General features: G+C 41.9%; 1 long non-coding RNA gene across 8 annotated transcripts in view; it reads right to left on the reverse strand.

The window, feature by feature from the left end:
* LOC121075898 overlaps positions 1-24,250 on the reverse strand; it is a 210,795-nt gene extending 186,545 nt beyond the window's left edge. For 6 of the 8 annotated variants that reach the window (XR_005823230.1, XR_005823232.1, XR_005823227.1 and 3 more), the window contains exons 1-4: positions 24,083-24,250; positions 22,193-22,314; positions 19,255-19,451; positions 17,742-17,955 (exon numbers count right to left, since the gene is read on the reverse strand). This is a non-coding gene — a long non-coding RNA (uncharacterized LOC121075898). Of the gene's footprint in view, positions 1-17,741; positions 17,956-18,896; positions 18,965-19,254; positions 19,452-22,192; positions 22,315-24,082 lie in introns of those variants that run through there. The other 2 variants (XR_005823228.1, XR_005823229.1) reach the window with 2 other exon arrangements.
* Between the last annotated feature and the right edge of the window lie 1,433 nt (positions 24,251-25,683).

The raw sequence follows: 25,683 nt of genomic DNA on the forward strand, positions 1-25,683 counted from the left end.
TGTGCCAACAAAGGTGATTCAGAAGTCAGATGAGCCTCTCTCAGATCTAGAAATCTTTGCAGTGCAAGATCAGCCTCCTAAACAAACCATAACCAGAATATATTCCTAAAATCTGATTGGTAATACCGACTTCCCTTCCAAAGTGAACTGAATAAAAAGTCTATATTATTTTCACCTTTCCCATGCTATCCATAACCTCTGGATCCATACACCGAAAGTGAGAGGTGCAAATATCTTATTGGTTCCAAAGTCTCATATGTGCACACTTGAATCATTAAAAAACGTATCTTAAACTACAGCAAAGGCTCAGGTAAAGAAAATGCAACAAAACTACTTGTGATGATTAGCCATACTTCCCTACAGCAGCTCACTCTCCGTTCTGCACAGTTTATGATCAAACAGACGATGGCACGCTCATTATCACACCCACCACAGAGTCACAACACCAGGTATGCATTTCCTTAAACACCTCGGTACCCCAGGTGCTGTTTTCATTGTTTAAACATGCTTTTGAAGACTAAGGATTTTTCTTGGCTGGCCAAAGTATGTTTTATTTACATTTGAACAGTAAAATTATGATTCTGTCCCCATGTGCTTTGCATGACTGTAACTTGTGGGTTTTTTACTTGCAACTTGAAGAGATAGCACATACTGAGTTGATTTTAAATGGTTTCCTCTTCAACCACCCCAACCCACAGTATCCAGGACTGAGGCTAAATTCTCCCCTTCAGAATAAACAAACCTTGAAGCTTTCATTTCTCTCTGACTTATCTCTGATCTGTTTTAAAAACCTGACCAGATCCTTCTTTCCGTCTCACAAAAATTCATGCCAAGAGAAGTAACATCATCACAACCTGTCAACACTTACAGGCTAAACAAAGAAAGAAATAGATCAAGAAAACAGAGATGAAAAGCTTTTGTGCCCCTCTTCCCAAACTAATACTCCCAAAATGTGTTTAGAGAGAGGGGGAAGGAGCCATTGTTTGAGCTAACACATCAGTGATGTGCTTATTTAACTAACTATCTCCATCCCCAGACATATCAAATGGAATGCAATGCCAGCTGAAAGTATTATGTAGCCTTCAGTGATGTGAAACATATAAGCTCTAAGGCATACAGTTTGGCTGAAGACTCCAGCTGGCACTGGTAGTTTTATTGTACTGTGAAAAACATTAAAGTCCTCAGATGCCCTGCTGATCATGGGATCTGAGAAACTTTCCTCTATCTGCCTGACATGGACTCACACTGCAATTAACACACTCCTCCCTCTCTTTCATTTTCCCTCGCTGCAGATGTACACATGCACGTGTGCACCACCAGTATTATTCTGTGTGCAACACCAACATTATTTAGCCCAAGAACACTTGTGTTGGAGTCGGTGTGCTGCTGCATTTGGGAGGGGGAGGCGTTCTTTGTCCGAGTGCTAAAAAATCTGGTACCTCAACTTTCACTCGAAGGTGGCAGCAGCACATGTAGAGACCATTAAGGGCTGTGTTTTGCTTCCTAACTTTTCACATTTTTTCCTCCCTTTGTGGCACGTTTATTGGCCTTGAAGGGCGAGGAGGGATACCATAGGAAACCAGAGTCCTCCGTTCAGCTCTGACTCACCTATTGTGCACCCCTGCCTCATTTAAGGGCAGGTTGCACTCGGCATGGTGGCTAGATAGTGTGAGCAACTGGAACCATTAATCCCTGTTCACATCTGATTTTCGGCAAAATCTAAACCAGTGTTAGTTAAATGCGTAGCTTGGGCAATTAAAAAAAAAAAAAAAAAGGTTACAGATGAATATTATTTGGTCTGAAAACAAATCTGCAAGGGGTTTTGGAGACTAGTGCCTTGAGGATTACAGCTTATTTGTGGAGCTTTAACAGGAAACTGCTAATTATGACACCTGCACAAGTTTCCTTGAATTAGACCCTGGGGATTCACTGCCTTGCCTATAGATGTTAGCCAAAGCCTCAGGCTCTTAATCCATAGCCATCATCTTAAGTGAGAACAGAACAGCCAGCCATAGGGCATTTGCAATCTCTGTTAAGAAAGGGTATTGTACAGTTTAAACTGGATGCTGCCTTGCAAGACAAACTACCCAAATTTTGAACATTCTTCTGAAGAATTTTACCCTTCAGGGTTATGAACTTGTGAAATCAGCAGTCTAATTCACTAAAATGGCTTCCAGACAAAGTGAGTATCTATGCGGCACTACAAAAATGTTAGGAAAAATGTTCAAACTGTATGAATCAATACAAATTGTCTAATCAATATGATTGTAAAATGAGGGAATTTCACACAAAGCCATAGTATCACTCACTCCCTATTTCAGGTTGAAGTGGACATGCGTCTCTCAAGCCTTGCCTTGATCCCCAACGTAAGATGACTATCAATTTCCATACTCCTCTGACCCTACTGAAAGAGCAATATTCAAACAACGACAAAGCAATGCAACATTTCTTTTCTTATTGGGGCAGCAAGGGTCGACAAACAGGTGGCAAGACAACGTTAAGCAATGCATTCGTAGAAGAAAGCACTCCTAGGTTTGTTTCCTTGTCTCTGTCAATGACTTTTTGCAAATGTCTTAGCTCCTTTTTGGCTCAAACTGCTTAAAACATGGGAGCGCTCCAAGTAATAATAAACTCCTCGTCTTTAATTTATAACTCCTAAAATTGACAGAAGCCCAAAACACTTTTTTAAGCCTGAAAAGGTGGCAGAGACGCATATTGTGTTCTCAGCACAAGAACTTCTGTGGCTGCAAGGAGAGCTGCCAATGCGCTTGCAGAAATAGCAGCAGTATTTTATTTATCCCGGCAAAGCTTGGCCAGTATATTTTGCACCGAAGGAGCAGATTTACTACGAGGAACTGCTGCCTCCATCCCTTTTAACACTGCTCAGTGCAGAGCACGTCCCAGCCCCAGGCTGCGAGCCCTGCCCTCCCAGCAGCTCCCCACCTCGTGGCCACATCTACCGCAGGAGCACGGAGAAAAGCCATTACACCGGGTGCTATAAACCCTCCTGCTCGAGTTCACAGTCCGGAGCCTGTGTGTCCTCTCCTCCCCATCTCACAGCCCTTCCTATCTCCCACACAAGACCATCAGGCGGTCCCACTGCACCCTCTTGTCCTTCAGAAGCGTGCAGCAGGTGGGCTTCTGCCCAGCCGCATTGTGCGAGGGGCCTGGAAAGCACGGGCTCGGAGCAGGGGCAATGCATACGCTAAATCCTCCATCTGCAGCCCAAAGTAACAACGGGGAGCGGGAGAGGGAGTGTGGTACACGTAGCAATACAAAACGTAGTTTTTGTGCCAGGCTCATCAGTGTGGCAGGGTAATAAGGTCAATGTGAAAACAACTGGAAGGCACATTCCCCAGTAAACATGTGCTGAGTGAAAACGGCCCGACCTTATGTTGTAGAATCCAAACCCATTGAGTCAATTGCCAGAAAACATGACATGACCTTTCAGATTCAGTGAGCATCAGTTCCAAGAGCAGGCTGCCGTGCTCTTTTCCATTTCACTGCTGCCCCCGGAGGGCCTCAAGTCACCGGAAATAATAGCTCGGGCTCAAAATCTGCACTCCTTTAATGAAAAAAAAAATACACATGGCATCCAGTTTGACCCTGGTGGCAGATTTTTTATATGCTTAGCTCAATTTCTTTAAACTTAACAACTGTGCTTTTTTTTATTTTTTTTTTTAAATCTTCCCAGAGCTCAGATTTTCCTGCAGACAACCCTTTTTTGGCAACAGAGGAAATATTTTGGTTTTGTGAATGAGGAAAATAATTAATAGCTAATGAGGTGCTCATTCCAGCCCACAACCTTCCCTCCCCAAACAAGCAAAGAAAAAGCTATTCCAGTTGGAACATATTCTCCTCGCTTTCTGGACTGAGAAACGCATAAAGATGCATTTTCGCCCACAAACCTCCAAAATCTTATTTTAATCCACAGAACTCGAGCAGCCCATGACAGAAGCAAAGCTGTGTAACATTCCGAGCACTCGCAAGATGAGAGCTTGTGATATTAAGTGTAATTCAAAATGTACTTTCCCTCCCACCGAATTACTTTCCCTGCTAAATCCTGATTAAAAATTTTCTCCCCCTTTTTTGTCTCTCTGACAGACTGATGGGGCTGAGATCTGAAACCAACTCCAGCTTTTAGGCGAAATATTTATTTTGGGGGCCAAAGAAGAAGCTTTCTTGGATATTATTCAGATTTTCCCATCCTATGTCAAAAAGCAAAAAGCAGAGGCAAGGATTGCCGTCTGGAAATTGTATTTATTTTGACTTGAGCTGTGCCAACCTGCAGTATACAAATACTCAGTCAAAACTGCCTACCATCTGTGTTTATTGTAGAGGAATAGCAACATCCAATGGCCAGTTAAATGCAGGTTAATTGCAGGCGTGTATTGAATTCCCCGTAGAGCCAAGTACACAGTTAGCTCCCCTAGTGTAATCTCTTTCTGCTACATGAAGGAAATCAAAAAGAGAAGGAACAACAATGCCAACTCACAGAAGAGCTGGATGCCTCTCCGCACAGAGGGGGGGTATCTGCAGGGAACAATAGGGGTCTATTAAATTCTTTCATTGGCACCGGAGAAGTAAAATGAACATAAATTAATCAGCTACAAAAGACGGGACAAGTGTTGGTGCAACTCTATTGAAGTCCATGGAGTTGTGGAAGGGATAAATTTAACCCAGGATCTTTCAATGTCTGCATATTTGAAAGTGGCTCGTTGAAAAAAAAAATGGGCATTCTCAGAAAAGAAAAAAGGAGTGAGGGAGAAATGCCATCCTTTTAATATCCCTGAGCAGCCACATTTCTGCCATATTGACATTTATCATTTTATTTCCTTGCATTTATAAAGCCATCTGGCTAAGATTTTCAAAAGCGCTGACAAATTGTGGGCATGCCACTTCAGAGTTTTAAAGACCCCGGACTGACAATGCTGCAAGATCCTCCTGAGAATTTGAGCCCCGCAGAGGTGTGTCAGGTTGGGCAGGACAAGATGCAGGTGCTCAGTGCGTTTTGGAAGTAGTCGAGGAGCAGCCTCTGGCCGGTGCGAACCACAACAACACGCTGGATCTGGGGAAGAAGCAGGGAAGAGGATCCCATGGCTTCTTCACAGTCCCAGCCTGGGAAATCCATACGAAAAAGTACAGCACGCGAAGTTTCAGTTCACATCAGGTCAACCTCACAGCTGCCATCCTAAACTATGCATTGCATGTGGCCTAAAAAGAGCCGCAAAACCCTTAAAAAAAATAGAAAAAATAGAAAAAACACCCCACAAAGAGAAGCATGGGGGTTGCGGTGTACCCAGAAGACAGAAATTCTGGGTGGTGCCAGAAGCGGGGCATAGAGCTCCCAGGCCTCTCTGGAGAACGTCCTTCCTGCGTGCACGCCGATGGGGCCGCGCAGCACAATGCGCTGCAGCACGGCCATGAGGATATGAGGATTGCTCTCAGCAAAGCGAATCCCAGAGATTTAGGGCTTGAAAACGAGGACCAGATTTAATGGGGAGGGGTGAAGAGAAAGGGAAGGAGGGACTCGAGGGACCGCAGCCTTCATGAGCATTATCACACAATAGAGGAAAGGCCATGCCTTGGCACAGCTTCCCCGGGAGCGCCGCAGCCGCCTCCAGCCCCGAAAGCAAGCAGCCTGCCCCTACAGGGAGCAGGCATTGGCCAGGCTAGCAAGAGCTCCAGGGCAGAGCCGTGCATGAGATAAGGGCAACGGATGAGATACAACACTTCAGGACTACTGCCCAGTAAGTCGGTATCACAGAGAGCCACATTATTTCCCTGACATCCCCTTTGGCTCTGGGAGCAGTAATTCACCTCAGCCTTAAAATACCCACTTCCCACCTCTCCAGCAAGCTCCATGGCTGGCACACCGAATTGACAGAGCTGTGACCCCTTCCTCGCGCTGAAGGAAGGGCTCTGTGCCTCCCACACGCTGCACCACATCCCAAGGGACTTCATGGGGCAGTCGGTGCTCGCTCCCCCCATCCACTTGTGTGCACTCACAGTTTCAGCCTCTGAACTGCTCGCCTCCGGGAGGGGTTAATGCATTTTCTGCTTCCTTTCTACATTGCCCGTGGCGATGTCCTTCTTGCAGGCTCGTGTTCTTAGAGGCATTTTTAGCTCTTCCTCCCTCTTCTCCCCGACGTCCAAGCTGCCATTAAAACTGCCTGCCCACTGTATACTGCTGAGCCTTTCAGCCACGTCTGAGTCATCTCACGCCTCATCTCACTGCAGCTTTCTCCCCTCCAGGCTTCTGCCCTCATCCCCTCCAGTCCATTTACCCAGCCAGCTACCTTCTCTGCCATCCTCAGATCCTTCTGCTTCCCAGCCACTGCTCATCGCAGCAAAGCTTACTGTTTTCACATTCAGCACCTTGCACAACTGTGTTTTATTCTCTCTCTCCACTTCCCTCTCTCTTCATTTTCATCCTGGCCCTCCTCAGCTCTCCCAGGAGGCAATTTATTCATCATTTTCTTCCAATTTCATACCAGAGTTTCTTGTATATGCCACAAACGTCTTCCCTGATCAGTCCTCTACCAGGCCAGATCCATATAGCACAAGTCTATGAGTAAGTTCAGTTCTTCCTCACTTTGAAATGTTACAATAACCATTTCCACTTTGAAAAACAAACTAATGCTATACTTTTCTGCTTCCTTCAGTTACGTCCCATTCCCATGCGCTCACACTGGCTTCAGATGACAAACTGTCCGCCAGCCTTACATCTTTAGGGCAAAACATTAGGGCTGTACGTGGTACCATGTGGTAATGCACGATCTCCCTGAAAACTCCTTCCTCTGTTATTTAACTCGAAAGCATCCCATTTTGAAATCATATCCTAAAATTTCTTTCTGTATCACAACACTTATTATGAAATATTTTATCGGGTGTGGGGTTGGATTCTTAAAAAGCATAAGCCACTATGGTGTTACTGATATCCATTAAATATAAATGGCTCTATTAAAGTGTGTCGAGTAGCATCAGCTGGAAAGTAGGCTCCACAACTTAAAATCCAAACACAATCAAGTCAGTGATTCTGAGTTTAATTCAAATATCACCATCGAACTCTTGGGATTTCACACTGACAAATCTCTTTTAGAATCTAAAGAGGAAAAACCATGTTTTCTCTACATTCCAATGTTTCAGTTCAGAACAAGCAGCAAGCAGACGCTCTGCGCAACGCTGTCGTTTACAAGGCTGAGCCAATGCGCTGAGCATTTCAGCCTGAAGCTGACACCTATCACCATGACCCACGGTGCCCTCATTTACCTCTTGTATTAAAATGGAGCGTATCAACACATTTCCTGTCTTACTCCTTGGATAGTCTCTCACAGAAGGCTTCAGAATGCAAAGTTCATCATTAAACGCAGATTATCACCCTCAGGAAGTTCCAGAAGCCCAGAGAAAGATACTACAAGCTTCAGTTCCTGCAGTGGATTCAATTACGGTATGCAAGGGACATTGAAAACAAACTTCCCCAGGATAAATGAGAGAAAAGAGCCAGCACACTCAGCATGAGTAAAATAAAAAGCAATCTTCAGCTGGTGCCGGCCAAGCATATTTTGAAAACCATCCCCTCCAGCCATTAACAGCAAAAAGTCAGCAAAAACTTATTTTAGAATCTGAAAAGAGAGAAAGTTAAAGCATTTGGCGGCACAATCTGTTACTTAGGGACAAGCTCATTAAAAATGCAGCACTATTTACTGAAGGCGAAACGCAGACATGCACTTTTGCATGCAAAGCAAGCGCTTATTGAACGAGAGGAACACCTTTCCTCCTGCCTGGAATGGGACTGGGGGGGTTGGTTTAATTGTGCTGATGGATGGATGACTCTCAGAAAGAAGGGAATAATTGGAGAAGCCAATCCAAAACCTCATATGAACCCATAAGGCCAACGACTAAGTGATTGAAAGAAGAGAAGAGCTATACAGGGAGTTAAAAGGAGCATATGAAGAACCATGTAATGGACCGTAGGCTGCGTGCACACTGGGGGAGAGCACAGGTTTAGGTGGTAGTCCAAGCAACATGACCGTGAGTCTTTGGACAAAGATAAGTTTGTGAAGGGAGAAGAGAAACCAGGCAAACTGAGCTGCAAAGGTAGATGTCAAGAAATGCTGAAATAGCAGAAGGGGTGATCAGAAAGCAAGGGAAGTGCCATGGTGGGAAGATGAGACTAAGGAAGAACACTGTGACTATCAACCCAAATTAGGGTGAAAGGGCAGACAAAACGAGAGGGAAGGACCCAGAGAAGAGGAGGTTCATTATTCTCCTTTTTTCTACCGAAATTATTTTGTCTGCCTGACTGCAGACTGCAGCTAAAGTTTGTTGGGGAAACTCAGCTATCTGAGCCAGCTACTGATCTCACCATGGATTTACACTGCCATAAATCTCTGACCTAAATCAACTAGTTACTCCTCATCTTGATAGATCAGGAGCAAGCCCTTGGAAGTGAAAGGTGCTACAGGAGCATGAAACATTTTCTTAAAACACAAAGAAAAGACCCTGAATGCAATCAAACACTTGACACTCATGGCTATGAATTCCCTTGCTATATAAAGCCATTTATCAGCCATTCCTAGGGTTGATGGGAGCAAGTCACTTGTTTGTTTCAAAAAATATAAATTATACACATTGCATGCACTCTGTAAAATACATTCAATTAAATGTATTAAGCTTTTTTGGTGGTTTTAATCTCTTGCCTTCAGAGCCCTGGGTGCCCATGACTCCCTTGAAAACATGTCTAGGAAATTTAACTTGAAAAAAGAAAAAGAAAAAAGAAAAAAGAAAAATGCAGGAGAGCAATCAAGAGGCTTAAAGTCAGGAGCTCCTGTCCAAGACAAAAAAGTGGGAGGGGAGGCTCTGCAAACTGAGAAGAGCTGAAAGTTTGAGATACTTGCAAAAGTGAGTAGACCAGTCCACTACACCTCCATGACAACAGTGTGTGGTGTATGACTGCTGCACACATGGAAAAGAAGGAATGGTGGAAGACATCTTAGTCAAATAGTATCTTTTTTTCTGGTCAAAGAATGCTTTGTGGCATATCTCCAACATCCCACATGACTCAGAAAATAGAACATAAATCCAAACTGCACTGGCTTCACCAAAAACACCTCCAGAAAAATTAGATTTGCAACCACAAGACCCAGCCCACTTGGCTACTTAACACTGCTTCCTATCTGGAAGGTAGAGAAGTATTCTCTCTGATGGATAACTGGAGACCCATACTAGGGTTAATTCATTCAAAGTGAGCCTAATAACAAAGCAGAGGTTTATTTCCTAAAGAGGCCTCTTCCACATTGTTTTGCTCCTTTAAATTTTCCCAATCTGGCAATATAAGGCAACACTAGTGGAAAACTGTATGCAAGAAAATCCGTATTTTCTTTTAATGCAAGAAATAATTGGAATATTTGAAATAATAATAATAATAATAATAATAATAATAATAATAATAATAATAATAATCCAAGGGGCTGTTATTGCTATTTCTTTGTGTCTTTACTTCCACTCCCTGTTCTGCTGCCTGTATACAAAAAAATAGAAAATAAAATGCAAGTGTTTAATACAGGATGTGTGGAGAGAGAATGGAAAGGAAATAAAAGAATCAGTATTCCTGGTGAATAATTTGGCTAGAGGAAAAAGACAGATAAAGATCAGATTCTTTTGATATGTTAAAAGCATCCCAAAATGCCTACGCTCTGGATGCTTTTACACAAATTATCTTTCATCATAAAAGTACAAAATACATATAATGGACAGCTCATCTCTCTCCATTGAATATGTAGCCACTAGCTGATAAGATAATAGACTAAACACTGACCTGTCACAGACTTGATGTTCATAAAAGTAGAGTTTAAAAAGTTGGTTCTCACATCTCAGGCATTTAATGGGCAGGCACTAAGATATGCTTCTCATCTTCAAACTCTTTTCCTACCATTCTGCCTTAATAAGCCCAGGCATAACCCTCAAACTGGTAACGTTTGGAGAAAGACACTGTTTGTATATATGTTACTCCTACAACCTTGGTTCCCAGGAACTCCCTCCCACCTAACCTTTGAATGACTTTGGTGTCAGGTAGTTGCTCTGAAAGAAACAGATTAAAAATATTCCGTACTGCGTGCAGCAACCCATTCTGTTTTATATTGTAATCACAAGAGGCACCTGAGGCATCAGTTGATGGATAGGCTCCTAATAAATAGTAACTATTATTGCAGTGTGCTGACGTGCTGAACTACTGAGAACAGAGCCTCACAACTGGTAACTCTCCTGGAGGTAGCCTTCTCTGAAACGCCCCTGTCCTCACTACACGACCCGTGCCTCCTCTCTTCCCTGTCCCTCTATGCCCACAAGAACCAAGCTTTTTTCCTACGTCACCTTCCCCAGGCACTTCCTTCCAGGACAGGGAAGACAATGTCATTTTGGCCTTAATAATTAATTTAACAAGCACTTTCACTCCTGCACATGCACTGCACATATCTGCTACTTTCCTCTCCTACACTGCAAAAGAGCCTGTAGCTGATAGCTCGATCCTCCCTCCTTCTCAGGATGCCCCTTCAGAACCTGACAGGGTTCATGTAAGGACAGAAAATATGCACTTCTGTAAACAACACAGCAGGTGAACCAATTTGAACTGGGCAGAATGCATTACAGATTGCTTTTATGTCGCTCAGTGTCCTGTAAGATGCCACATGAAGATGGCCTGGTTATTGCTAAATATTATATCTCAAATCAACAACCAGCCTGAAAGGAAACAGTCTGCTCAGACCTCAGAGCTGCTGGGCCTGGGTTCTTCCTACAGTTCTGCTGCTAACCCGCTGTGTGGTTCTTGGAAAGCCACTGACTCTCACAATCACCATTTTATAACCTGAAAAAATGGAAGATCAGCTGAAAAATGGTAAATCATTAATGAGGTTGTAGCAGCAGCCTCATACGGGCCCTAACATCTCCTTCTATTAAATGAACAGAAGCTCAGCTCTTCAAAGGAACACAGGTGTTTATTTCCACCACAGAAGCTAAAAGTAGGGGAAAAAAGCATACTGGGCCACCTCCTGGGGGAACAGACCTGCATCTCCCAAGGTTTCTGGTTTTCTGCCCAGTTCACATGACAACCACCTGTGTAGCACCTAACATTTATTTAAACCAATGTTTATTGATTGAGTTAGGCACTTACATAGTTACAGCTTTTCATTCTTCCTTAGTGCTAGGCAGACATCACCACGTTGCTCAGAGGAAAGAGCAACTGCTTTTAGACAACGAGAATGCAAATGCTGACAGCATTCAGGGGTAAAGGCAGGGGAGCACATACAGGCACAGATGCAGTGGGGTGGCTACTGCCTCCCTGAGGAACAGACTCGTGTATATATCATGTGTCTCACCTTTATTTATCCTGGATATAGTTCTTCTATTTTGCCACACTTAGAGCAAGCTCTGGGCATCACCTGTTTTTATTTTGCAGAGTTTACTGAGCACCTGTAGTTTCTCCTTTCAGGAGGCTATGATGAGAAAAGGGCTTACCTCAGGAAGGGCAGCTTCACCCTCACTCTGCTGCTTTAGTTCTGCAATGTTTAAGGCATTTCCTTTCTTTATCCAAATTAGTTTTGCTGACTGTCTTGTGATGGGAAAAAACACACTTTGCCCATTTTGCAGACCTAGCTTTTGACCCATTAATATGCACAGAACTCAAAAAAGACAGGCTGAAGTGCAGCACAGTGCTGCCCAGCAGAATATTCCAAGGACAGTGTGGTAGCCCCTCCGTTGGCCACAGTACCATCCGAGTGCTTGGGAAAATTACTTGCATATAAACAGCACTAGACCACCATGATGAGCAACACATATGCTGCCTTGAACAGAAAGAGGGTCCCTTTGGGCAGGAAGCCAGGTGAGCCTGAGGATGAGGCAACAGCAGCACAAGCATGCTGGCTCACAAGTTTGAGTGGCACTGGGATTGGTGAGACTGGAAGTATTTGTTGCGGTCTTCTGCATACCCTGTGGTCTGTTTTCCTACAGCCTCTCAGTTACGAAGTATTTAATACAACAAAGACACATCTCTATAAATTAATTCTATATATTGTACTCTGGGATTATCACAGCTTGACTCCAAATCTATCCCATTTGGGTTAAGAAAAGAACAGTGTGTGATTCATTTAGGCAGTGTTAGGGACAAACACTCTGGAAATGCAAAAACAATGTTTTAATTATTTTGTGGCAAATAAACAGAAAGCACAATATGCCTGAAATCACCTTTTAGTGGTCTTCTGGAATACATAAGAGCCAGATCCAAGCTTGCACTGACTGGGAGCAAGATGAGAGTTTACACAACCACGACACTGGCTTGTTAAGACACTTTCACAAAGGCGTTTTGATTTCACTTGCACCAGCAGCCTCACAATGAAAGGTTAGACTTAAAATCAAAGAGAATCTAGGAGCTCAATATAACATGAGCTGTTTCTTTGTCACAGAAGGAAAAAGACAAAAGCTCTCCCCCAGAACCAGTAGGGTATCATTCAACGTAGAACCAGAACCTGAACAGCATTAACAGTCTATTGGGTACCTCGGTTCATAGCTGGTGGGTTTGTGGACCCCTCTGAAGCCCTAATCCAAAAGAAAGAAAGTTGCAGAGAAAAGGATGAAGCTGTGGCCATACTGCAGCTCCCTGCAGACCCACTCTCAGAAACCAGTTTGTTGAAGGGGCAAGGATTTGCTCAACATTGCACAAGTTAGTGTTGAGGAAGTGGGCTCCTGGTGTTCTATGCTGCGCAGGGACATTATTGCAGCAAACCAATCCCTCTGGCTGCATTCAGCCTGTACAAATGAATTAATGTACTCCATGGGTTTCTACATCTGGAGATTATGAGGGTCAAAGTGCAGCCTAGAAATACAGCATTTTTGTTTATAAAATTGCTAAGCAGGTTGGACACAGTCTCACCAGTGACTGTTAATCTAAAAGTGGTTTGAAAGGACGAAGGTCTACTGGTAGGTACTTTGGAATTCATTCCCTCCCTTTTTCTGCCAAACCCTTGACTGTGTAACTTTCTAGAAGTGCTGAAATGCTAATCTTTCCCATCCAGCCATTAGGAAGGGATGGGATCGGGAGCCTGTGTGGTCTGCCACAGGGTTAATTATGGTGCTTATGCATTTCTGTACTGTCATGAGAGCAGGCTGATACTTCATTCTTTGTACTGTGTAATTCAACTATTGTCAAACATCAAATCCACACAATATAATACATCTCTGTAAAAAGAGGGAATTCAATGAAATAATACGAGGAATATGAGCAATGCCAAAGGATAAACAGAAGCCTAAGAGACACCATCTTCCATCTAGGCCTGAAACCCACACTACGTAGCAAACCTGGAGTGGTCACTCAGAGAAAGAACAGAAAGGCACGTCAGGCCTAGAGTGATGCTTCTTCCAGCTTCTGGCAGCCTGCCATTTAGGGATTTCCTGAGCCAGAGGTTGCATCTGCACCAGTGTGTTTAATAGCCCCTGCTGGACCTATTTTCCATGAATTTGTCTAATTGCTTCTTGAATCTATATCTGTCAGCATTAAGTTCCACAACTGAATTATGCACTGTGTGAAAAAGCACTTCTATTTGTTGTGTTCTAACATAGCTGCCTGAAAATTCCTTTCGTTAACCCTTTAATCTTGTGTTACGAGGGGATAGTCATTTCCAATTCACTTTTCCCATGCCATTTCTGAATTTACACACACCTGTATTACTTGTCTCTCTTCCAAGCTGAACCGCCCTATTTTATTTAATTTCTCCAATGAAAGTCATTAAATGACTCTACTCATCCCTGTTGCCCTCCTCTGTACCTTCTTCTCGTTTTCTATAGTATCCTTTTTATGAGGACAGGATTGTACTCTTGTTCTGGACATGGGTGGATCATAAGTCTGCAAGTTGCATAAGCTCCTGTTCTCTTTTCTTGTCTACTCTTTACCTAATCATCCTAACACTGTATTGTGCCCTTTGTACTCTGGCTGCAGGCAGGTTGTTTCTCTTTTGACAGTTTATGCTGTAAGCTCTTTGGAGTAAAGTTGTTTTCTGATCCTGAGTTTGTACAGGGCCTACTGCATGATAGGGGGCTACAAAACAGAGACTTTCTGAAGCTAAGCATTGGTAACCAATTTATATGCAGGTTGCAAGACAAACACGTTAGCTAACGCCACTGCTTGCTGCTGGTAACAGTGCAAATTGAGAACACAATCCAGACACAGGAAATGGTCGCGTGGGCCATGCACCTGTGGGGTTAAGCATTCCGCTGCATTCCATATACAAACGGTAGAGAGGTAATAGATAATGATATAAATTAGAGAGACAATAGTAAACACTTCAGTTTTAGTAAAGTGCTCAACAACGAATGGAAAAAAATCCATTATGAGCAATTAATAATCACTCAAAACCTCTATTTCTGTCTCAGAAAATCCTAAGCCTTTGCTAATTTATGCCAGTGAATGTATGAGAAAATTAGTGCCCTAAGTTCTATCCTCAGAAGCTCTGCTGTTGGTCACTCTTCATAACAATGGAATACATACATTCTTTGTTTCATTCAGCATGTCTCTCTTCACATGTATATTTGCAACCATTTAATTGCAGTTGCAGCTCATAGAGCCGACTGCTTTGCAAACTCACACGAGGCAGTTCCTATCTGAAAATATTTCATTCAAAGGAGGCACAAAAAGATCCAGATTTTTGTGCACTGCGGCCAAATACATTTCTTGTTTGCTATGGAATTGCACTCCTCAGAGCAATAATTCTCTTCCACTTCCTGATCAGCACACTCTGGCCAAACACTGTGTCTCAACTTCAGATCAAGCATCTTTGTGGGCCAAGACTAAATCCTTTACACGCAATAGTTCTCAGCTACTACTTTCATACCCAGCATTGTCTATTCCCCCCTATTCCTCATCTCCAGCATCCACAGACTCTACATCTGTACTTCAGAGAGCAGTTGCAAAGAGAATCTAAATTAATTTTTAGAAGAAATTAGCTAAAATGCATTGAATATCTGTGTAGACTTCTGTATTCAGAATTAAAGTAGCCCTAATTCAATTTAACTTACTTCACTTCCAAAGTGAATTAAGGTGAATGTAATTGAGGCTACTTAAATTCTGATTAAGAGTCTTGACATCTGCCTCAAGTGAAGCTACATTATCCACAGGGAGTTAATTCACCAGCGTAAGTGTGGAAACACAGCCGACTGCATAACAGGAAAGCCAGAGAAAAAGGAAATCGTTAGTCCCTGAATTGCAATAATCACCAAAGTGTATTTTATGCTAAATGTTTATTTAATTTGGGAGGGAATATTCTTGCGTACCAAAAAGGGAAATAGTCTTACCTTGCTTAGAAGAAAAATCCTATAAATTTTTCCCTTTTTTTTTCTAACAGAATTGTAACTGTGTCAGAACTCCAGAGAAGTTGATTAAAAAAAAGTTTTGAAGTTTCATCACAGTAAGTGCAACAGTGATCAAGTTTTCCTTGCTAACATGTAGCTCATGAGCAACCATCTTTATGTGGGCATCACAGAAAATGTCTTAGAAAACTACCCCAGTTTACACAATACATTAAAGAAAAAAAAAACACGTGCCATGGCGTGCTTTTCTTCCTCTTACCAATCTGATGGTTAACGCACCGTTTTCTACCTGACTGTAGAATAAGAAAGCAGAATAACAGGTTGCTGGAGGCTGCATCTATGAACAGCTCTATACTGGTGCACCAGCTCTCTGGTGTGCTTTACTTCCTCTTACCAATCTGATGGTTAATGTACTGTTTTCTACCTGACTGTAGAATAAGAAAGCAGAATAACAGGTTGTTGGAGGCTGCATGAACAGCTATGAACAGCTCTATACTTATTGGTAGTAAGAGGCCCATGGATGTCCTTGAAAAAAATCATTGTTTCAACTCAGTTCAAGGGTGCTGTCCCTTGAATTTCTACATACTAGAAATTCTTCCTATACCATTGGTGAAGACACATGTTATATGTATCTGAAAAAGCTGTTTCTTCATGATCTGCTTTTACTCAAGCAGAATAAAAAGAGTTATCAGGAGTGCCTGAATAAAGAGTACAGAAAAAGGTTGCCTAAGAGCAAAACAAGATTGTAGCGGCCAAGGGAAGAGGTACCTTCTTTAGACTACCTGTTACACAGCCTAATAATCCTCCTCCGCTCTCTTCACGTTTCTCCAGGTATGCAAGTCCTTGTGATCTTTGGCCAAGGCTTTCATTGTCCAAGTCCTAAATGATGCTGTTAGGTATTCAGACCAGAGGGGCATACATTTTTCCAGAAAGAAATAAGCAGGAAAGCCATGACCTTTCCCCTGAAAATATGTCTCAAATAATAGTATCAAAAATTTGACTGAAACGGTGGGAAAAAAATTTAATGTCTGAAACCAAAACATAGTATTCTGAAAATCCCCTCAACAATCAAAGTCACCACTTACACAAAGTGAAAAGAGATTAAAAGATGCTATACGATACTTCCAAGAGATTTATTCTTCTGAAAAAAACATTTGTTGATAAAAAGGAGAAAAAAAGCAGAAAAACACCAAAAAAAAAAAAAAACACAGAAAAGTGGGGGAGAATACTTAAGGGACATAACTATGTAAAGGATGTCAGATCTTCCTACCTCATCCCCAGAACTTTTCAGAGCAAGACTAATAATAGGATTTTAACGATAACCATGTAGGAATCAGTTTTCCTACCTGGAATTTCTTGCCTGACAAAGTGATCAAGGCCTCAGACTCAGGGAACTCATAGAGAAATAATATGTGAGGAAAATATAATTTTAATGTCTTCTACCAAAAAATGATGCCAAGCTGTGCCCTCTATACTGGCATTATTAGTTCATTACTTCCACATAATGGGGAAGTAGCTTTGCTGTGTGGTCGTAAGTGAAGTAGACTGGAGTAGTGAGTTCAAAGTGACAGAAAAAAAGAATTCCAGGAACTCAACTGAGAAGCTTACTGGAAAAGTGGGACTGAAGATCTAAATGCAGGAGGTGGATGATTCAGTAATGAATGGAAGGCTCATTTTGACAGCTTGGGCTGCCATCCAAGCTAATTTGTTTCCAAGCCTTCAGTTTGCCAACTGAAGTGGCTGAGAAATAATAGGCCCCCAAAAATATTTCTAAGGAAACACAATGCCCATTATCACTGAAGGAGAAAGAATCTGCACATTTCAAAGAGGAAAAAGAAATTTGAGATCTGCCAACTTTGGCCAGTTCCAAATGACACAGGAAGGAGCAGTTACAATGTAGTGAAAGGAAAGAAGTAGAGTATTGTTAAATAAATTCAAAGTAAAAGTCATCATAAAAATAGACACAATAAATAGAAGGATGTTTCTTTCACAGGGAGATGATTTTATGGCTAAGCCCATGCAAGCAGCCTATGATAAAGAAAAGAGAGGCATAGGAAAAAATGAAAAAGAAATTGGTAAAGAGAAGTAGATAATAATAAAATGAAAAATAATGAGACAACCTCTTTATGTCTGACTTGGTCATCATAGAAACCTTTTTATATAAAACGGATTGGATATTTCATAAACATTAGGGACTTAATTATCTCCCTGCACAAACACTTTGTAGCTCTCACTAAAGTCAACAACAGCAAGGAATGTTTTGTGATTATCACCAAAGGTTAAGCCTGTGTTTAATTTTCCTTCCAATCACACACTACCCATATGATCTTAGCTGAGACACTTAGGACATGTCTACAGAGGGCACAGTGCAGAAATCCCCAACTTACCAGTAAGACCACATGCCATAGCACCGAGCTGCGCTGGTTTAACACCTCGGGTCGGGAAATGCAAGAGACACATTCTGTCCATAGGTCAGCCAGACACAAAGACCATCCTGCTGAATGGGAGCTGCCTGTCTCCATAGCCGTCTTGAAAATAAATCCACGGCCACTCTCTGCCTTCACGCCCTTCTCCTTCCAATTTACTAAGATGACAGCTCATCTAGAAAAGGGAAGCACATTTAAAGACTAGAGCAATTAGATGTACCCCTCTGTAACTCCTAGATGGAGTTAATTTTATGTGCAGTAAAGCAGAATATGAAATTTGGAAGCGCTAAGAAACCATTTCCAGTCAACAAGAAACACCTATGGAGGTTACATACTCTTTTTCACCATTGACTTTTCTTAAAAGGCAGCATATACATTAAAAGCCTTTAATTTATGAAACATTAAAAATTGTCAATATTTGTAAACATATTTCCTTATTATAGCAATTTTTCTACCTAACGTCAAAAAAAATCCAGATTTTTGGAATACGGGCATCACATCTGCTTTGAGACCTGCTCAGGAAAATACTGAAGTTTTCTGTTAGGCTTCACCTTAGGTTTTCCTGACATTCAGCAACTGGAAAACGCCTTTCTCATGTGATGCACACTTGCTGCTACACACACCCTCTCTTTTTGCCAGCATTGTGCACAAAAACAAACTACATTTTGATGAAAGACTTGCCAGTCTTTTGGATGATGCCATCTCTGTGATGCCCCAACAACACATGTCTATAGGAGCCAATTTCTCAGCTTCCTAACCATCTTCCCGATCTGAAAAACCCATATTCTCTAAGGTACGTTCAGCCTGCATTTTCAAATGAATTAAGCAAGAATGAAATTACTGTAATTCTTGGACCACGTATCTCTAAATCTCAAAGTGTTTTAGATGCAAGTTTCATGGTAGGAGGTATTGAGGACCACTCTGAATAGATTTATACAAGGTGCTCACTAACTCCATTTCCACTGAGAATGGAACCCATCACTGATGGTTATTTTTTCTACTTCTACTTCTACTACAATCGTCCTACCAGGCTACTTAATTAAATGGGCACTCAAAGCTAACATGTTCCCTTAGGGTATAGCTAAATTGCAATGGGAAGGTATGACTGCAACTTACATAGACATACCCAGCTGAGTTTCCATCTCATGAGAATCAGTAGCAACAAAGCATCAACTGAGCAGGCTTCATTGCAGGCTGTACCAAAGCACACATTCACACAACTGTTTCACCTCCGTAATTACTAAAACAGCTAGATTAAAACTTGCTACAGTAGAACCAGAGCCAGCATTGGACTCATTAAATGTTTAAGATAAAACATGGATTCTCTTCCCCTTCCAATCACCCGGTGAACTTCTACCAAACTTAATTTCAGACACTTTATAATCGCCCCCGTTCCTTGCCCCTAAAGCCAACAGTGTTTCCATGTGCTCATTTGCAGCAAAGGTACGCTTTTAATAAGTATTCACTGTCATACCTTGCAGTCTTTTCATGTCAGTTGTTTTCATGGGTGGTCACCTCTCCAAGGCAGAGCCCCAGGTTTTTCTCAATACCTTGCAAATTGATTCTTCCTCATGAGAGGGTACTGGCTGGATGCCACCGAAACAGAAAAAACCACGTTTCCGGAGGTGAGGTTGTTTTTCTTTATTCGACAAGCTGCATCTTCACAATATTCTGTTATTGAAAATCCAAGTATTTTAAGAAATTAACCTTTCAACAGAATTCTGACAAGGCAGGATGTTTTGGTGATAGATGAACAGCATCCTGACACACTTAAAAAGATTAATATTTGTGAATTTTGACATAATTACTGATTTCCTCAACAGATTTAAAGTCTAAGTTTATCCTCATGTTAATCCAATTTCATGCCTAGAACAGAGCAAGCACAACAGAATGTCTTTCGTAACCTTCTGATATCATTAATTATTGCTACATTGGGAGTTACAGCATGGAACAAACAGGTTTTTAAATGGAAATCATTTGTCTCTCAGCAGGGAGACTCAACAGTTTTATTTCCTTCAACACCAAGCTGCATTCAAGTAATCTTGTTTCATGGTGATCCTCCCTCGACAACCTGTAAGTCAATGGTGAAATCCCATCTATTTTGTCCCTGGATTGGTCAAATGTGCTGCCCATAAGGGGAGGTGTCTATTTCCTCTCCTAATTGTGGAGGAAGGGTTTTCTATATGTTAAGGCCACGCTTTCCCCAAGCTGTGGGCATTTGGTCAGGTTTCCTGGTGATTTTCCACAAAAGGAAATCCCCTAACTCATTAAAAAAAAAATAGATTAATTGACCGGTTCAGTAACAAGCTGCCCCAGGACCCAATAAACTTTACAAAGGGTACATTCCAATTACGACTGGGCTCAGCATGAACCTGATAAGTAAGCCAGCATAATCTTTCTTCAGCATTAAGGATTTTTTTCTTTTATTTTTTTTCTTTTCCCCCACTAATTTAACTCTTTCTCTGCACTTGAGGATTGACTAACTTCATATTTCTCCTTTTCCTGTAAATGTGAACCCTACTAAATAATTCCTGGCAACCTGTTCTAATGGGTTCAATAAAACCAACCAGTGCTCTAGTCCCTTTCTTTGCACTGCTGCAGCCTTGAAAGAAGGGTTAGCTTCAGCGCTGCCTTCTTCCACACTTTGCCTGGTGTCATAAAATGAATCCAGATCTCAGACCAGGAGTGGGAAGAGGGAAAGTGATCTCCTCGCAGCAGAAACATCTGGTGGAGCAATTGGAGCTGCTTGCTAGCAAAGTGCAGCTGCAAGCCTGCTTTCACTGTGTGAGAGAGTTGGGAGGGATACGGGGTCTTCTGGTAACAAACAACTGCAACAGCAGGAGAAGGAAATAGTAGGCAGACATCAAGTTAGAGAGATAAAAACAAAAGGTAGTGGCTACAAAACACTTGTTTTATATTCTCATATGCTAGACTTCCACAGCATTAGACAACAGACACATAAGAGCATCAGAGCCTGAAGTACTCCTGGCCCTTTTGCACCTATCCCTGTACAGTCTAGAATAGTCTAATGTTTGGAAACACGAACACGTCAGATGTTGGCAGGCCCAGGTAGCCACAAGGAAGAGCTCCTAGCTCTAGGTCGCTGCAGCACTTCCCCACCTGAGGCCACAGGCTGCATGCAGATACAGAAGACAGCGCTCTTCAGCTCTCTCCCCTCTTTGCCTAGGACAAAGCTCAAGCTCCAAGCAGTGGGTTATCCTCAGATATAAAAGAAATCATTTGACCACTCTGGAAGTGCCTGCATGAGGCTCAAACAATCATTAGGTGTCTCTTCCAGAGGCAGGACGCAGAAGGCAGGCAGAAGCCCATGAACTGCATCCGCCCGGCCAAGCCCCCAGCCTGACCTTCCTGCTACACAGTGTGGCTTGGGTGACAAACCCAAAATCTTTCACTGGACTGAACACCACCAAGGCAAGACAGCCTGAATTCACAGAGGCTTGTTTAGAAAACATTCAGTAATTAGCTGGTTAGTCATGCAAAGCACATTTACACACCTGCCTGGTAGCTCCTGCTACTTTTAACACAAAAATGCACAGACATTTGTACAGAAGACACAAACAGTTTGGACCTATATCTTCTTCTGCTCAGATTTAGAATATCATTTTCATACATTTATTACGCCTAGCCTGTGCTGTATTTCTTACAGGAACAAGAATAGCTGTAATTATTGTTGTCAATCAAAGTTTCTCTGAAGTCCTCAGCTTTACTGTTTCAATAACTCATTTTTACCAGTGGCAAATGTCTTCAACAAACACTAGAGCCTAATTTGCAGTTTGGTTCCCTTGTCATTTTCTGAGTCATCTTGGTGGAATGCTGTGAGGCGAGAGATTAGTTTTAGGACTTTTTTTCATCTTCCCTTTCTTTACATCTGAGGGCTGTTAAGAAGTTTGTGTTCAATAGCTCAGACATATCCAAGGCATACTACAGGTACCGAAGGTGCAATGAAATACAAAGTTTATTCTACTTCGGTACAAAGAGAATACCTGATGTACTGTTCCAAAGTCAGCCTTAGCACATGCAGGTGCAGCTGTTATTGGTTTCACTGGAATTATAGTTGCTTACTACTAGTGCTGGATTTAGCTGCTTAAAAGCAAACTCCTCAGCATCACATAGGGCTCAACTGTGCACACCCGTTGGTGTAAACCAAAAGGAATTCTACCAATGATGTGCAAACCTCCAGGTAAACATCAGCCTTCCAAAATAGCTAAAATGCCAAAAATAAACATGATACAATGCTGATGGATTTATAGGCAACTGACAGTTTTCTCCTCAGATTCTTAATCAGGTGTCACTGAGAGGCGCTAATATAATTAGGGATGAGATATGGATTAATAGGAAGAAAATATCATAACCTCACTCTTATAATAAAACAGTCCGTACACTATACTTACCTGCAAACTGCACCATTCTTCTGGTAGCATGACATTTGCTAAAGCAAAAGCCTGTTGATAATTCTCCATAGTCCTATATAGCACTCTGCCATGGCTGCTCTTCAAAAGGCCATATTTATCTCCTGGGAAATATAGCTGTATTAATATGACATTTTGTCACAAATTAATCTTAAACAGGGGTAATATTTTTGACACTGAGTTGAAACTGGAACTAAAAGGCAGTTCAGGTGGTTAAAGTGGCAATATCCTGTAGCAGACCTATATTCCCTGAGATAATACCGTTATGGTCTAAGTACCAACGCACTGGGATGTACCAATGGGGAGAACTGTGCAAGTCTTTCTTCGTTTTAACAATAGACATACAGCATCATTGGCCCTCTACTCTTTATTACAGCTGGTAGTACAGTAATGCCCACTGATCCCAAGCATCAGAGCCTATGGTGACAGGTGCAGTATGGAATAACAAACCTTGTGCTCAGAAAAGCAGCCAAGACAGATAATTAGCACCTCATCTACCATCATGATGAAGTGCACTGTAGAAAAGTAGACAGACAGTTTAACAAAGATTTTTTTTTTCAAAACTAATTTCTCATTAAAGCGATTAAAAGTGGCCTGGTCTGGTTTTTAATTGAAGTCCCATGGCACAAGTCAGTTGTGACGAAAGGGATTCTCTGTGATGTGCTCTCTTTCCTGCTGTGGAAGTTCCCAGGCTTTGTACAGTTCGTCAATGCCAGGCTAATTAACACAATGTAATATTGCCACTTACACCCATTTCCCAACTCATTTGCACATAGCTTCCACTATTACAGAAATCAGGGTAAATTGATAAAACAGATTTCCACAGGAGTTGACCTTATTGTACAAAGGATGCTGTTAACCTTTTCCATCCCATCTTCAAAACTATGTGATACTGATGGTCAGCGAAGATGGCTGGTGATTTGGTGTACCAAAATATAACCTTATGGGTACTTCAGTGTACATCTCAGCTGTTTTTCACCCACTGCATGTCAATTGATTTAAATGGGACCGTTTTCATTAAGACTAATGTCTCCTCCCTGGCTGTTTAATTCCCTCCTGAACCTGAAGGCTGCAGCCAGTGGCCATACAAATATATTTGTGTTATATCTGAACTGAAATACCTCCACTTCTGATTAATATCCATCTTTGAGATGTGATGTGAAGCCCACTGACCACTAGTGATCATTAAAGATCCTATGGCGCTTTTTGCAAGAGCAGAGGGTATTATAAACTCCAAGATCCTGGCTATATTCCAGTTGGGATAATTAAATTCTACCGCACTAAAATTCCCCCTGCGGTTTCAGTTGAAGAACTCCTGTTCTTCACTTCCTGTTTTAACAACCGGAGTGAAGTGTTGCTCGTGCTGAATTGCCAACACGTTCCATCTCTGAGCTGGGGAAGGGGACTTAGCCCATGGGTACACATTCTGCCAAATGCTCTGGGACTCATTAGGAAGGAGGTGTAGAACGTGTGACCTAGAAAACCATAAAAACATAGCTCCAACCTCAGCGTTACTGCAGGTTGATCGCTACGCTCATGTGGTGCTGGATTTTATTTCTGGCAGATGCAATCAACATGAAATGTCTGGGTATCTATCAATGCTACCCTGAAACTCCCCAGGCTGGACAAAGAGGTTTTGCTGGTGAGCGAACTGCTCAAGCAAGTGTAAGAATGAATCCAGTTGAGATTCAAACTTCAGGCCTTTCTGTGCCTGAGTAACCACTTGGTTGCACCGAGTGTCCGCAAGTTTTAGGTAAGAAACTGATCTTCTAGAAACAGGCAGTAACTATAAGCACCCCTAACTTCTGTATTGGGGAACATCAGAAAATATTGATCTGATGGCAGGATTTTTTTACTTGACCAGGGACTCACCTTTGTTTAGCTGACTTGTTTCCTCCTTCTGTTAGCTAAGAATATTATGCATCTGTAGCGAGGCAACGAGGAGTCACAGGGGTACCATTTTAATATCTTAGGAAGAGAGTAAAGAAAGAGACAACGTAAGAGTGGGAAGCACCTATGTAACTTTGTCAAGAGGGGCAAATCCACCACGTATTTAGTTTTAAACTTTGGTCTGATTGATTTTCATTTGAAAAACATTCCCAGGAACTGTAGGTCTGAGACTCAGAAATTATGATGGCTAAACAGACCAATCCACTGAACTATTAAAGAAGCCTTGAAAATACTATTTCTGTGTTCATTTGAGAGCAAAGAGACAAATTTATTTCCTCTGAATTCCTCCAGCTTTGCATAAAAAAAATGATACACTGTAGATTCTGTTGCTCCAGGCAACCGATGAGGAATCTCTTTGATGTGCTTTGATTAATGCAGGCTTCTTTGATTCAATGATATTTGGTTCCAGTTCTACTTAAAAAATATAGATTTATCCTTACCACCACGGGGGAAAATATTAAGGACACTTGCTTGGAAAACACTTGGGCTTACGTTAAGAGTTCTTATTCAAGATTGGAAAGTTTTGTTGCCTCTACTGCTCTCTCTTTTGAGCTGCCTCCTTGACTGCAAAGGTGGGCACCAGGTGTACTATCCTAGGGTAGCACTTTACATCATTTAGAATGGTGGAAACACAGCAGTGAAAGGGACTTCCAGAGATTATGTGGCTCCCCTTTCCTCCCAAACCACCTGCACTGTTTCTAGCAGACATCTATCTGCCTCTGTGATGGAAGTTTCACTCTGCCCTGGAGTGAGCTATTTCAGGATTTAACTATCCCACCCATGCGTACCTTCAGACAAAGAGATGCCTTCGGGAAACATAAGGCCTCCGGAGAAATACAGCTGCTTCTGTAGTAAACTGTGGAAGTTGTATAAAAATACAGAGAGCAAAGCACTTCAGTAATGTTTGCTTAAAAATGAAAATGGATGTTTGATCCAGCTAAGGTGGAAGGGATTGAGTGAGAGTCTGAAGAGTCAGAATCTACCAGGATTCCCTGGCTACTCCACAACTTAGGGAATTTATTTTTGTTAATTTCCAGTCCAGTAGCTTTGGACTAACCAGGCTAGGTTACAATACGAAGCTAGCTTAGTCTGAAGTCCAGATAACAGAAGAAGAAAAAGAGTCAGGAACCAGAAGGCGCAAAAGAAGACCATCTATCATGTTTCATTCACAGGGCAGACATCCTCAAACTCTCAGTCCAAGAGAACTCTCACTTGTTTCTGAACGAGCTGTTCAAAAATAAGCATTTTTCCTGAATGGATCAGTACAGCTCACAGACTAAGGGCTATTCTAGAATGAGCCAATGGCATTTTTTATCACTCTGAGTTAATATCAGTCTACACTGCAACATGTATATTGATAGTGTTATAAGATTTTTTTATTTTTATTTTTTTTAAGAAATGTGAATTCCCGTACGCCCTACTTTGGTAGCTTAAAGATTGTAGGAGGTCAAAAAAATAGGTCAGTGAAAATAACATTGCAACAAGAAATTAATTGCAAAGAACGTTTAATATGACAGGGGACT

Source organism: Cygnus olor, chromosome 11 (genome assembly GCF_009769625.2).
Source record: "Cygnus olor isolate bCygOlo1 chromosome 11, bCygOlo1.pri.v2, whole genome shotgun sequence".
Classification (NCBI taxonomy): domain Eukaryota; kingdom Metazoa; phylum Chordata; class Aves; order Anseriformes; family Anatidae; genus Cygnus; species Cygnus olor.